The 15,119-nt window shown below is 46.8% G+C and overlaps 2 long non-coding RNA genes across 4 annotated transcripts in view; both read right to left on the bottom strand.

Annotated features, from left to right (window-relative positions):
• LOC134512705 (uncharacterized) overlaps positions 1 to 3,622 on the bottom strand; it is a 40,392-nt gene extending 36,770 nt beyond the window's left edge. The window contains exon 1 of the long non-coding RNA XR_010070217.1: positions 3,506 to 3,622. This is a non-coding gene — a long non-coding RNA (uncharacterized LOC134512705). The remainder of the gene's footprint in view (positions 1 to 3,505) is intronic.
• A 3,298-nt stretch (positions 3,623 to 6,920) lies between these two features.
• The window catches only part of LOC134512704 (uncharacterized), a 34,968-nt gene continuing 26,769 nt past the window's right edge, over positions 6,921 to 15,119 (bottom strand). For 2 of the 3 annotated variants that reach the window (XR_010070214.1, XR_010070215.1), the window contains exons 4-5: positions 8,542 to 8,733; positions 6,921 to 7,001 (exon numbers count right to left, since the gene is read on the bottom strand). This is a non-coding gene — a long non-coding RNA (uncharacterized LOC134512704). The remainder of the gene's footprint in view (positions 7,002 to 8,541; positions 8,734 to 15,119) is intronic. The other variant, XR_010070216.1, reaches the window with a different exon arrangement.

Raw genomic sequence — 15,119 nt, 5'->3', positions numbered from 1 at the left:
TCCACATATCTTCCCCTTCCACTTAGTGACCCTGTCTACCTATCCATTCTCCTACGGACATGGCTTTTTAACTACTTTTCATTACAAAGAAAAAGTGATTAAGGGAGAAGCTACAGGGCAAACTAGGAGACTTGTTCCCCCAGGATCACTAACTCCAGGGAACAGCCATGCAGGTGGATGGAGCTGAGCCCTGCCCGTGCTTCAGACAGGCAGTCTCCCACGCAGGGTGCCGCAGCTGAGCTCTCAAACGCTGCCTCCAAGCTTGGGAGCATCACTGCAGGGCAGCGCTGGCAAACCCAGCTCTGTCAGACCAGGCAGCATGGCCAGAGCCCAGGACCCTGCCTGCACCACATCCGCAGTCTATTCTCGAACACTTTTTTAGACTGCAATTTTTCCAAGCAAAGACTATGTTTCCACTGTCCCTGGTACGCTTTGGTTCAGTGCCCTACAAGAAAAAGGAACATTGCCGGTGACTTATTTCATTGTAAACAACCTTTATTAGCTGCCTTTCAAATATTAATCCAAATAATTTAAGGCTTCCCCCCCACACACCTGAGTGCTGCCAAGTACGAAATTTTGCTGGCAACTCTTTTTAAACTAGAGGAACTTGTAAGGTGTTGCTGCAGCACTGTACTATCGAGTGATAGATTAGAAACACTATAATTTTTTTGTATTACTCTTTTCTAGTATGGGGCAAAAAGAAAAAAAAGGAAACATACTGAAAAGTTCACTGATCCAATTAAATTTTCTCAGTCTATTACTGCTTAAACACTTGAACTCTCTATGACAATAAACTAAAATATGAATGTTTCTTGCAAGAGCAGAACCCTCACTCCTGCAGAAATCATAAAACCAGTCATTTACACATCACTTAGACATTTAGTAGTATTCCCACAGGAGTACTGGTTTCTTGCATAGGGATGCCTGCTTTGATAAGGCCTGGTTTTCATGGCTGATGGGTACTATCTTCTGCTGTTACAAGTGATGGAGCCTCTCTAGACTAATAAGACCTATTACAAGTGACTCAGGCACTAGGAATACCTCCATATCCATTTCCAACTCCTGAGGCTGGGATGGTATGATAACTTTCATCAGTCTCAGTCCAGTTCACGTGACAGATGTCAGAAAACACAGCCTGTCCTGTCAGTCTGCTTCTTTCCTAAGGAAGTTGTCACATTCCCAGAGACCTAGAGGCCTTTTGGAAATGCTTTTGAATCACTAAGGAAGAGCCTCATCCCTAAAAAACATTTTTCAAGTTTGAGGAGAAGACTCATCATCCACCCTGCCCAAGCCCCAGGATGCAATCTTCTGGAGTCATACTGCAGACTGCAAGCTGTAGCCACCCCCACTCTCCTAATTCATCTTGTCTCACAGCAGCAGTTTACAATGTTTCACGAGGAAACAAACAAGCAAAGGAGCTTCCTTTCCCCAGACACTTCTGCCAGAACGTGCTCATCCAAGAACATTTGACACAAGCAGACTGTTTTAAAAATATAGAATCATAGAATTGTCTAGGTTGGAAGGGATCTTTAAAATAATCGACTCCAACCGTTAATGTAGCACTGCCAAAACCACTACTAAACCATGTCCCTGAGCACCACATCTACACATTGTTTAAATACCTCCAGGGTTGGTGATTCAACCACTTCCCTGGGCAGCCTGTTCCAATGCTCGATGACCCTTTCAGTGAAGAAATTTTTCCTAATATCCAGTCTAAACCTCCCCTGGCACAACTTGAGGCTGTCTCCTCTTGTCCTATTGACTGTCACTTGGGAGAAGAGACCAACCCCCACCTGGCTACAGCCTCCTTTCAGGTAGTTGTATAGAGCGATAAGGTCTCCCTTCAGCTGCCCCTTCTCCAGGCTGAACAATCACAGTCCATCCTCCTGTCTTTTCTCCCACACTGATTAAATTCAATGGATTAGAAAGTTGCAGTTGTCTCAAAAAAAAGAGAGTTTAAGTGAATATGTATATCGATTTGACACTGTTACAAGGAGAAAGAGATGTTCAGAGTATGAACAGGGTCCAACATGATACTTGGTTATTTCACTACCAGGAGCACAGGGTAAGGAAACATTTACAGCATGCAACCCACAGTTATTGCAAAGTGGTTTTAGTTGTGAGGGGTGTCTAAAACAAGCAATAAAGGAGAGGCTTCATAGGCCTGACCTGGCCTCCTCAGTGCACCTGGAATCCCCACTGACACCAGAAGGTGTTGGAGAGAGCAAGGAGGAAGGACCTGGCCTCTGGGCATACCTTGGTACTGAGCTTTAGCTACATATTCCACATATGCACTGTAAATGACATGCCCATTGCTGTCATTTGGGTTTAGAGATGCCTATCTTCATTTCCACATGTGTCACTGCAGCTATGCCTCAGACCAGTCTTAGGACTGCTGAGTGGTCATGCAGTTGTTCTGTGCATCCCATTGATGAGAGCAATCAAGTCCAGTTGCCCCGAGCCACACTAAATGGTGTCTGAGTAGCTAAGCTGCCCTACAAACATTGCAGGAACTGCCTCACAGCTCCCAGAATTTCTTCATACCTGCGACACAGGGCTTGTGAAATCTGAATAGACAAATGCCTTCCATCCTGTCTCACTATTAGAGGAACTTCCCGACTCTCCTCTCCCACAACAGCGGAAAAGGCTTGCTCAGGACATGCCTCGTAGTGGTAGTCACCACTCTTATGCACAAAAAATAAAGCAAAACCTCAAACCAGATACACTATTCCTCTAGTGCAATATGGATCATGGAATGTGATATGGATCACAGTTTAAAGTAGAAGTTACAGTAAAAGATTTGTATCATTGGTAACGTAGGACACATGACTTCCTGGTCTGCAGAGGAAAACCAAAGCAAGGATTGGTATCTGCTGTTCACAGACTTTATTACAGTTCTGGATGTATCACAATTAGATGTGAAGACAACTGCACAGTCCAGTAGTCAACATCAACAGGGCTAGATTAGTTTCATAGATCCCGCTGCTTACCTGTTTAGCATACAAAATAGTGGAATTCCCACTGAAAAAATTCACATGTCTAATTCCAAGGCGACTTCTTGGAACTAGGCCAAAGTAAACCACACAGTGTCAGAGGAAGAAGAGGAGCCAAACTCTACTTTTAAACTACTTAAGACTCCAAAGCAACCAGAAATGTCATCAGTGATGTTTCATCTGCTCAGATGCCTTAACAAACCATCTCCACACATTATTTGCTGATCAGATTTTATTTTCCCCCCACAATATTAATTACTACAACCTTCAGCCCAGCCAGGATGAATATATGGCACAAAGTGTCACTGGGCCAGTGCATTTCAATTTCACACTTCTTGCTGTATACTCACACTGACTAGACTGAGGGGTGCACTAATCAGTTCTGGTAAAATGTTTTAAGACAAAGCAGATGCACCAGCATCAGACTGCTGTTACACAGTCAAATGACACACTGCCTAAATAGATAATGTACCGGCTAAAGAAAGAGCATGTGGAGAGGCAGAAGCTGTTACCTGTGGGCAGAGAGGGAAAAGTATCCACAGAACAAAAAAGCTCCTCGCTGTTTTCAGAGCTGGGTGGAGGCAGAAAGCGCTCTGCTAGGTCACAAACTGAAGGTAGGTCCAATATGCTGCTCTCCTCCGAGCGACAACTTGGTGATGTCTCTTTTCCTTCCATGGTCCCACTGCAGAGACACAAATACGACTGAGCTGGGGTTTTAGAGCATGAAAATCCAAGCGGAAGTCAACACAAACAATCTGGCATTTTTGCACTACTTTATGAGGTGAGAGAAGCTGTTCCAGCATATTGGCATTTCATTTGAAAAAATAAGGGCAAATTTAAAGATCTAAAGGAAGAACAATAGCAAAACCCATAGACAACAGCCCTAGCCCTCAGCCCTAAGTAGGATAACTAGGAGTCCACAACAAATCTGGCTTTCTTAGAGGCATTCACAAGTACAGATTTAGGCCCCAAAACTAGAAAGCTATGGAGTGTATTCACTTCAAGGTATATTATGTGTGCAATTTAAAAGAAAACGTGTTCCTCAGGGTCCCTTCCCCTTATCACTGATGCTTCTAGATGTCACAAGTTAAACCCATTCTTCCTGGCTCTGTTCATGAAATTCACCATGCTTACTAGCAGAAGAAAAAAACGTCTTAAAACTTGGTAGTCTCAACTCTACAGGGGTAACAAGGATTTCCTAGTGTGGAGGCCCTAGGGCAGCTGTGTTGTATACCCTGTGCACAGCACTTTGGAACGCTGCAGCTGAAACACCCCAACACCCTCCCCGAACCAGTCCACCAGCACAGAGGGCAGGAACACATGGCTGGGTGGAGAGCAAGGCAGGGCAGGTGCCATCTAGCTCCACACCAAGGGCCACAGTGGACAAGCAATTCTTCTGGAGAGGATAAAACTAAAGCATTCCACCACCCCAGCAGCTCCAAGCACAGCTACACAAGTGTCTGGGGCAGGAGCGGAGTGAAAGGCAAAAACTTGGTGGGGCAGAAGCTCTTGTGAGGCAGCCCTTTGTGAGGCTGCTGAGACTCTCCACTAACAGTAAAGGCTCTGAGCAGAGCACTGTTGTACTCCAGCTCATACCTCTGGCAACACCAAATAGAGGAGGAATTGACTCAGTCCTTACTGCAAGGCCTCATGCCAGAAGCACTTTCAGGCAGGACCTTCATTTAAAACACCCATTGAGCACTGATGACAAGATTGAGTGGGGTAAACGTGAGCAGACACCAAGTTTTTCCCCCTCACTCAAGTAACAGATGATGCTTTCCATGGAAAAAAAAAGTGGACAGAACAAGAGTGTTTCCGTGAAATTTGAATTTAGTTCCTAGCTCTTACAGAGATTCCAGATTTTGTGCAAGTTTCTTCCTTCATCTGTTTTGTTTACTTATGTGCAATAAAAAATGCAGATTGTGGCCATCTGCTCTGCCCCCTCCACCAGCTGTATCCTTCTGCTATTTTGGTAAAGAGCGACAGGACAGAAGAACCAGACCCAGTGGTCAGGCAATGGCTTGGGACCCTGCAGGCTCACATTTATTTCCTCTTCCATAAAATGAAGAGGGCAGCACACTCTTATCTCAGGGGTGTTGTGAGTAAGGAATGTTACAGCCACAAGGGTCAAAGAAATCCCTAGAAGGGATTAGCACTGAAAAATGAAGTAAATAGCCCCATGCAGATTTAAAAAAAAAAACCATTCCTTAAGTGCTTCTGTGTTGAGTAAACTTGTGGCTAAGATGTACCTCTGACCTTTGCAGAACGCTGACTCACTGAGGAACAGACTGGAGATGTTGGCTGTGCTACTGGAGGAGACCAGCTGCCTTGCCTTGGAGGGACGAGCAAGGTCAGTGCATTCACAGAAAGTTTCCAGGAAAAACCAAGTAAAGGGTTAAAAGCAAAAGAAACCTACAACCCTCTGATCCCCAACAGTCACTTCAGAGGGAAGCTTCTCCTCCACTGCTCTTCATGTCCCAAAACACAGATGACCTGTGCATAACGAACACAGAGAAGGAGAAACTCTCCTCAAATATTGTTTTCATGATTTGTGCTACTTTGTACACATAATTGTGTACAAAGTACATGAATATTTTAGAAACAAAACTGCTTATTTCAGTCCTTGGTCTGGAAAAAAAAACCCAGACCAAAAACCCAACCAATTCTATCCCTCCAAGGGCAAGTAGGAGATTACAGCAAGAAGAGCTGCTACTGTGGTACCACAGCAGCTTAAGGCTGTCACTGATATGGGCTGCTGCAACCCTGGCTGTCTCTGTCAGCTGCCTGTGCTGGCATCTTTCCTCATACTGCCACAACAGGGCTAACAACATATGCAGCCATGTGATGATCAGGTTCAGATAAAACAAATCACCTTTTTTAAAAAAAAAAGTTTCCCCTTGGATCAGCTCCCTCTAGTCCTCCAACAACTTCAGAGTGCAGTTTGACCATGTAAGGCAGTGTAAGTCAAGGCTACAGCAGTTGTACTACAAAAATTAATGGAGAGAGTTGTTTGTGAGGATGAGTAAGACCTCAGCTCAGCTTGCACCTTCAGGCATGTGGAAGAGATACACTATTACCTCAGTGTCATACCTGGGAACAGCACTGATGCCGAACCAGTCCCCTTGAACAGAGTCCGGGAGCAAACAGCCTGTCACTACTTCAGGATCCCCTCCTTCTTCCTTCATGATTTGTCAATCCCAGCTCGCTGGAATGAAACAAACAGGTTGGTTACATGCTTTGCATCAGCTGATTGGGCTGACGGGTGGTGTGACCTTTCAAAGCACATATGCTTGCCGATGTCAACAGTCAGTCATCACATATACCACTGTTTGTTGGGTCTTGCACAGAGAAAAGTTTTTTCTAGGAATCAGAAACAGCACATCTAGTAATGCCCTTCAATCTTTTGACAGTGATAGAGACCTCCTGGAAAGGGGTCAGTACGCTCCAGACATAAAGCCAGGATTTTCTTTACAAGAAGCTGCCAGATGGGCTGTTTACTCAAAACCCGTAAAGCAGAGAAGTGAATTACAGCTGGCATCCTTCCCTCCCTCCTGCGGAGGAGCAGGTATTTCCCCAACAGGTTTATCTAGCGGTGCTTTGACGCCAACACTGATAGCATGTGCTGCGTCAAACCTCGACTAGGAAACGTGTTTTAAGAGGGCCACGTAACCCAGTGTGTGGAGCAAGCCACTGGCCCACGAAACCCAAATCCTGTTTTCAGCCCTCTGACATTACTTCATCATTTCTTGTGAACAACCAGGACAAACATACTTTCCAGGAGGAAACTGGATTTTCCTCTGGGCTACCCTGCTACCGGGAATTTCCCGGACGGAGACACGCTGCCGGTCCTGCACAAACACGCCGGGTCGAGGGCACAGGGCTGGATGCAGGATGGGCACAATGGTGGGTGCCGCGTGCTGGCCTTACCGGCTGCCCCGCTCAGCTGGTTCTGGGGGCCGCAGGAGAGGGGCTTCTCTTCCTCCCAGTCTCGTTTCCTTCCCCCTTTTCCTGCAGGCAGAGACGTGCGTTATTTCAACAACCGCTCCCTTGGCAGCAAAGGGAAAGGAGAACACCACAGGGCAGGCCCCGCCAAAGAACACCCCGCAGCCCTGCCATGGCTGCCCCCCCCCCGGCACTGAGGAGAAAAGCAGGCTGCAGCACCCCATGGACAGCAAAACATGGTGGAGGGGAATAAGGGGAAAGCCAAAAGCACGCCAGAGCGGCCCGGGCCGGGCCGTACCCCCACAGCCCCCCCTCAGCCCCTGCTGACAGGCCCCCCTTGCTCCGAGGCCGCCGGCCGCCATGTCGGCAGAGGGCGAGGTGAAGCGGGCAGAGCCATCTTGGCTGCGGGCAGGCGCGGCCGGAGGGGCCCCGAGCACGGCGCTGCGGGGCGGGTCGCGGGGGGGGGACCGGCGAAGCCGGCGCTGAGACGGACCCGGGCGGCAACGGCAGACGCGGCGGCGGCGGCCGCGGAGAGCGGCGGGACGGGCGGCGGGTCCGCCCACGGGGGCGGCTGGGCCGGGGCGCCGGGCGGGCTTTGTGTGCAGCCTGGTCTAGTGGGAGGTGTCCCAGCCCAGGGCAGGGGGTTTGGAAGGGGGTGATCTTCGAGGTCCCTTCCGACTCTAACCATTCTGTGATTCTATGAACTGGGTTTTAATGCTCTGGATTGCAAGGGCAGACGTGTTAGTACAGCAGCCCGTCCAGCCCTTCACCTGGGTGAGGCGAGGCAGCAGCGGCACCATCCCACACCTCCCGCTCGGGTGTTTGTCTCGGCTGGTGCAGGACTCAGTCATTTTACACCACCGCTCTACAAGCGCCAACCCAATGTGAAAAATAGTGAAGGTATTGTTGGCTTTTGCCATAGTAACAAGGCTATAAATCTTTGACTTATAAGGATAACTAACCTTTAGTAAATTAGGAAACATGAGAAACCTCAAAGATAACAACTAAGAGCAACTATGAAGAAGAACATCATGAAGAAAAACATCCGAGAGAAACAAAAGAGAACTTCTCCAAAAGACTCCCACAAGTGATTAACAGAAGGAAACAGATGCATAGGAGAAGGGAGTTGATGATAATCGATCCTACCAGAAGAAAACACATGCATGGGAAAAGGGAGCTGATCCTACCAGAAGGAAACAGATGCATGGGAAAAGGGAACTGAAGATCATCGATCCTCAGGAACAATTCAGAAGGAAACACACAAATAGAAGAGAAAAAGGACTAATAATAATCAATCATTATAAACAATTACTCTGTCTAAAATAGTGAATACGTATGCAATATTGACCATATATAAGACATGGTTGAAGTGTTAGCTGGTGTGCCTCTGACTTGAGTCATGCACCCAGCGCTGTGCTTTTGCTTTATTGACTTTGTCCCTATAATAAAATAAGTGCCATTTCTGTTTAAGGGATCTGGTTATTTATTACACCAAGGTGCAGCCTGGAAAAGCCCTGAGCGCAGGCAGTGAGCGCAGGGCTGTGCTGGGTCTGCAGGGTGGAAATATCATAGCAGGGCCCGGGGAAAAAACAAACGCAATTCTCACCTGGGACGTAAGCAGGTGGATAGGCTGTGAGTCTTCCTTCCAGGGCTTACAAAGCCAATCTACAGTAATTCGTGTGGAGGTCAAGGAAACAGGAGGCCAGTCATCGGCTGCTGCACACTGAGGGTGTCCATGGTCTCCCACATGGCACTGAGGAGTTTAGCAGGCAGCATGGTGGAAGCATCATAAACCCTGCTGGGAAATAGGGTACAAACCACACTGAATTTGGGACATGCACATCACTTCACCAGATGGCATGTTTGCTGTGTGCTGTGATGGCCACGACAGGTGTGGTGACAAGGACCCCAGTGGCAGTCATGGGTGAGCAACACAGACATCCTGACCCTCTAACAGGGGTGCAGCAAGTGCCCCCAGCCACAAGCCAGACACTTTCCCAGCAAAGAGAATATATTGTGGTGCCACCTGACACAGCGTGCGTGGCGCAGCCAGGCATCCCAGGACACTGCCGCCAGCGGAGGTCAGGGAGCAGCCCCTTTTATTGTCCCGGCAGGCAGTCGGGGAGGAAAGCTGCCGGCCGGCCTGCTGGGGAGAAGTGCTGCCAGGGGAGAGCTGGCTGTGCTTCTTGGCACACACACCGCCAGTGAGACTGGGAAGGAGCTGGTAGTTTTTTCCAAGAGCCTCTGAACTGCAAAGCAGTGGTGGCAAACTGATGTGTTTAGAAGGAAATCATTAAAAGGAAAAAAATAAATTTGAAGTCCCATGGTTGCCAAGAGGGTTTCGTTTTGCTCCCAGGTGAGCTGGCTCGAGCCAGGGAACTTTCCCACAGAGAGAGCCTTTAAGTCTGCTTTTCAGGCACAGTGGCCATGACTCTGCCTTACACTTACAGCCTCCCTCAAGCCAGGCCTGCACTTCTGGGGTCACCGTGCAAGTAGCGATGCAAGCCCAGCTACCTCCTAGGCTGTAACTAAATCCAGACACTGCCCTAGTGCCAGGCTACCTCTTGCCATTTGCTGTCTGTACCCAAAAACTAACCATCCCTCTGGGGAGTGGGATGGCCCCTTTTTTTATGAGCTGGGAGGCAGCACTCCAGCGCTTGATTTCCTTGCAGGGAGTGGGGCTGGAGCTGAGCTGGGGAATGCAAACCATCAGAGGATCTGCCTTATTTAGTTATGGAGCACATACAATATTACAGCACCCAGAAACCAGCCATCTCTGTAATTTCACCTCACTGGATCATCCCAAGTCTCTGCCATCAGAAAAGCTCTGGCAATAGGGAACTTGGTAGGTATTGCTGGCTCCGGGAAAAGCAAGGAGCTGCAGCAAACAGAACAAACAAGGAAGCCGTAGTGCTTATTAACAAACAACTACAGCTTACCAGTTTCTATTTGTCATATTAGGTGGACAACCAAACCTTCAAACTTACTTTCATTTCCCTTCTCTCTCTCACCAAAAGGGAGAGGTCCCACACCCTCCTGACAGAGCTGTGCACTTCCCTGGTCTCTTGGCCATTGTAATTTACAGTCTTTACCTTTACTCCTTACGGACCGCATTATCAGCAAAAAGATCACATTTGCCCACAGTATTTAGGGCAAGACTGTAAGTGCATACTAAGCTCCTTCTTTTTATCAGTGTATTGTTAGCACATGCTAAAACTATGCCAGAAGCCATGTCTGAAGTCGGTTAAAGCGGAAGGCACATGCAAGCCAGGAAATGCAAAATTAAACCCCACACTTGACATTTAGCAAAGATGAAAGTACTGAGAGTCACACATGGGGAAAAGGAAATGCATTTTCTGACTATTGCAGTTCTGTCACAATGTGAGTTTTCAGAATGTTTACAGTCTTGGGGTCAGAGTCTTAAGCTGTACATTTTCATGTCATTGAAGCTAATGTGTATCTGCCAACTTACCATCTTAAAAACTTAACATATAACATGAAGAAAAAAGTCTGTCTTCATAAACAGCAGAACTAGCAAGTTCATGTCTTTTCAGTCCTTTCCCACAGTCACACCACAGGGCAGCAACTCCATCTACTCACTTCCTTCTTTCACAATAGCTAGAAGTGAATGCAGTACATGAAAACAGAATAACAGCTGAATAGCGTCTATTCAGCAGGAAGTGCCCAGGGCAGAAGGGATGCTAAGGTTGATTTTCTCACTGTTGAATTATAGAAAGATTGTTCTGTTGTTTAAAAGAAATGATTAAGACAAAATTTGTAGGCTGCATACTTAAGAGTTTTGAGTTCACTTCCTCACAACGAACTAGCCCCTGGTTCTCAAAACTGAAAGCAAGAAAGAATATCGATAAATTTAAGTCTATTATTTGCGTGCATTTTACTTCCCAGCTCTAGAGACTCTTACTAAAACGGATGGAGGATCAGGCTGTGCTGGATTCCTGTTCTGAAGTTCCCCTCAGGCCCTGCAGACAGTGCTTTAGTGGTCTTTCCTCTGGAAAAGCCTCTTGTGGTTACCCCAGGAACGAGTGTTTTCAGGCTTCAGGCAAGCCAATCTGAGAAAGGGCGCTTCTAACCCAGGAGATGAGACCCTGCAACCAGCAACTCATCACTCCCTGCAGACCAGTAAGGTTTGCTGTGGTACTGCAAATAGCATAGGGCAGAGGAAGGCTGCAAGAAGAGGAGCTCTTTTCCACCACCCCATAAAAGGTAAGACACCTATCATTCTCAAGTAACTTTTCTCACAATCATCCTTCCTTCATCTATAGCCGTGTCCTTTGTGTGCACGCCATAGTACAGCATGGGAGGTGCAGCTCACCTGCAGAGGCAAGAGACACAAAAGCCGCATTACAACAGCCAACACACAAGGAGCATCTCCAAGCTCGCAGGTCTAGGTGTATTATCCATCTGATTCCTAACAGGGCCAGACCTGGGTTAACATACTTAGCAGAATATACTTGCTTACCTGGGGAAAAAAAACAAACATACCTGTGCAACCCCAAAATAAAAGGTTTGGTTGCCGTAAAACTCATTGATTTATCCAGCTGTGTTAGCTGATCAGATGAAGGGTATTACCAGTCCCCTCAGATTTGCCGCAGTTAAGTTTCCAGGACCACATAAGAAGTCATTGTGTGTTTCATGTTTTGCCACATGAAAGGCAATTGTTCAAACCAGCAAACCTCCCTCTAAAGGGTCAGCTCCAGTTAAACTGAAGTACCTCTCCTTGCCATCACTATCTCTAAACAGCGATAACTGCAGTACTAATGCCTTGCAGAGTTTGGACTGAACTATCACAGAGCACTTATTGCTGATTCAGGTTCCCGATTAACACCGAGGTCAATGTCTAAGCTATCCTGCTTCTCTTTCTCATGCATAGTCAAGCAGGCAACTACCAAGTTACCCCAACCCCATGAACTGTACTCCGGTAACTGTACTTCTCTTCAAGACAGGTTAAGGTTACAAACAGCAAGCAGTCATCTGCATTACAAAAAAGTGGGTCAGCCAGGCATCCGAAAAATTCTTGGCCTTATCTTCCCTGGCGGTAAGACAAGTAATGCTTTTTGCTTCCTCCTTCAGTAACTAGAATTTCAAGCCTTTTGCTTGCTGCAATCAACACCCTAAGCTACAGAAGTTTCAAAGACCAAATGTTATTTCTGCCGTACCACAGGCCAGTAAACTGACTTCTCCTCCACTCCCACCCAGGAATCTGTTGCTGTGGGTCTGCCAGCAGTATCTGGCTTTTTCAGGGGCCACTTCTAAACTCAACAGGAAATGATGGTACCCAGTTCATGTACTAATACCATGTCTTGGAATTTTGCGATTTCAGGATAAACCTGCTCTCTCTTCAAAAAGTAGTTTTCTATGGCAAAGGCTTGAAAATGTGAATGTTGGGGATATTGCAGTACAAGCAGGAGCCAAGTTTTTTTTCTTACAATCCTGTACCAAATCCTGTCTGTCTCCTTCGAGAGCCTTTGCTGGAATGGGTGCAGAAGCATGGCTCCTACCCCTCTGATTGATATTCCCTCTCTTATTTTTTGGGCAACCCCCTTTGTACCTGCTGCTGCTTGAATCCACTTTGAAGGAAAGTTTTTTAGGATGCTAACACTCTCATTCTTGTTCTGCCTAAGCTTTTTTTAGCACAGTGGATGCAGACGTAAGGGCTCTGTGGGGCCTCACTTCCTCCTGCAAAGAGCCCTTCTGCGTCACCATTCACTAACCATAAAACTTGACTATTATGTGACTCAAGGACAGACACAAAGCACACTGTAACTTCGTTCTCATCTTGCACCTAAGCACAACTTGGGTCTGTCTTAACTAGCATTGTATTTCTTTCTTCAGACTTCCCTTCTTGCAATGTATTTCTATTTAAGTCTCCACACCCACACTCTTCCCTTGCATTCCTGCTACCCAGGGATTTTGTACATCCTAATTGCTCTGCCCGTGCCTGTGACACAGCTGCTGCCTGATGGCAATCCTGCACTTTGCAGTCATGATGAAAGCAGCACATAGAAATAGCAGCAACATTTGTAGTAAGAGGACAGGTCTTACCTAGGCTCATCTCTTAGTCTCCCTTTGGGGCAAAATAACCCTTTTAAGCATTGGTTATCCCCTGCTGTTTATCCCCTTTCATTCTTACTTCTACCCTATGAACCGAGTGATCTACAGTGTCTTCAGCTTCTCAGTCACCGTACACACCAGTCAGCAACTGGAATCCTTTAATTCTGGCAGGAAGCATGTGTCTGAGTTTCCAGTTCTCGTACTCCTGGGATCTGGATGGAAATTTTTACAGCTGGACCTACATACGTCTATACACACATAAGTATCCACCAAGGATTTGTCATGTTCTCATGCTGTTGGGCCCTTAGGGAATTTCCAAAAGATGCTTCCAGCCTCATTTGAAGTAAATAGCCCCAGGAGAACAGGAAATAAAGTCTGGCTTCTTGCCTGGATTTTACGGTGCCTGATATAGTACAGAGGTCCAGCAAGAAGTGTCAACTGCAGTATTCATGCTCTTCTCTCCACTAGAAGTCTTCCACCGCTTAAGAGCTGAGCCACCTCCACTGACGCTCTACACTGCTAGGGTTTCTCCCCTGTCTAGTAACAGACTTTCATTACAGCAAGCACATCGGCTCTGAGATCATTACCTATCTATCAGATTTGATCAAAGAGTTCAAAAGTAACTTCAGATGAGCACATCCACATTGGCTTTGTTTCTCCTAGAAGCCAGGTTCAAAATAAAGAGAAGGGTCATATCTTTCATCTAAAAGGCTGGTGTCCTGCAAGTGGGGTTACGATGAATAGAGTGAAACTGAAGGCCAGAGAGCATGGAATGCTGGAAGGAACTCACCTTCTGCTCACACACAATGTTATCTGCTCCCCCAGCAGTTCTCTCCACTGTATTGCTTCAGGGAGCTTCTAACTAGTTTTTGCAGTTGTCAGCATATCGTGTTACTTTAACTGAGTTCTCATTCATAAGGCATAGGATTGACAATGGCTCTGGTATTAATTTCACACATCAATTCAAGGTGACCATCTTTATAACTTAAAACGGGGGCTCTGTTCTGATCCTGTTCAGTGTATCTTGATTTGAGATGACAGTCTTATTACCTGCCCTATACATTATGGTGGGGTGGAATTTTTTTGAGTAGTTACACTTTTTTTCCCATAATTTCTTTTTATGAGGTTATGTCTGACCCTCTGCTAAGGTCCGTTCAAGAAACGCCCACTTCTAGTGCCTGCACTCTGACTGAGTCATAGCTAAAGGACTAAAGCCCATCAAAAGCCAGGTGTGTATCAGGGCCCCTACATGAAAGGGGCACCATTGAGCTCTAACTCTCTGTAGAGACTGCTGCTGATAGAAAGTGGCAAGAAAATGCCCAGAAAGCTGTTGACTTCCAGCTCTTCTCAAGTACTCCACCTGGGCAGGGCAGGGCTGTTTCCTGACCTGTGAAATGTTCACAAAGTCCTGCTGGTTTCCCTGGGAGACCTAACAGTTTTGCCAGGAGGAAAGGAAAGGCTTCTCTTCACTGCTGCCTTTTTGCTTTGGGCTGTTCATCAGTAAGAGAGTGGTTTTGGGCCTTCCTCTTCTGACCTGTCAGCAGAATAGAAGCGCAATGGAAATTGTCCCCCAGCCTGAAGATTGAGAGGTGAGCAAAGCTAAACCTGGCAGTGTGAATACATTAATGCATAAACTGATCTTCCCCTCAGCCTGTGGCAGCCTTCAGCTTGCTTGCGAGTGTTCACATGAGCTACCCTGATCCAGTGTCGCCAATGCTGAGAACATGCTATCATGCAATGAATCTACATGACCACCTCAGAAGGAACACCAAGCTATCACACTCACCTTCAGCTTCAACCCTCACAGCTGCAATGGCCCTCACTACAATTGAAATATTTAAGCCAGCAGCATTTTTCTTTAAAGAGATTGGATCCTTGTTGCTGGCTTTATGCTAGTATTTCTGGTGTCCTTCTAGTTGCATATACTCACAGCCTCCAGTTACTATAGAGAGCCCATCCTGTAATATCTGGACAGGAGGGGACTGTTTGGAGCAGGAAGAACCAGGTAGCTTCCAGGGCTGGCACTGCTGCTCGTTCTGCTTTTGCATTCCCAGTGCTGACACAGTTTTGGGGAAGGAAGACAAGAGCTTTGGATTTGAGCTGAGGCAGGGG

The sequence above is a fragment of the Chroicocephalus ridibundus genome, chromosome 3, assembly GCF_963924245.1.
Source record: "Chroicocephalus ridibundus chromosome 3, bChrRid1.1, whole genome shotgun sequence".
Lineage (NCBI taxonomy): Eukaryota > Metazoa > Chordata > Aves > Charadriiformes > Laridae > Chroicocephalus > Chroicocephalus ridibundus.
This window is presented reverse-complemented; position numbering and strand designations above follow the sequence as displayed.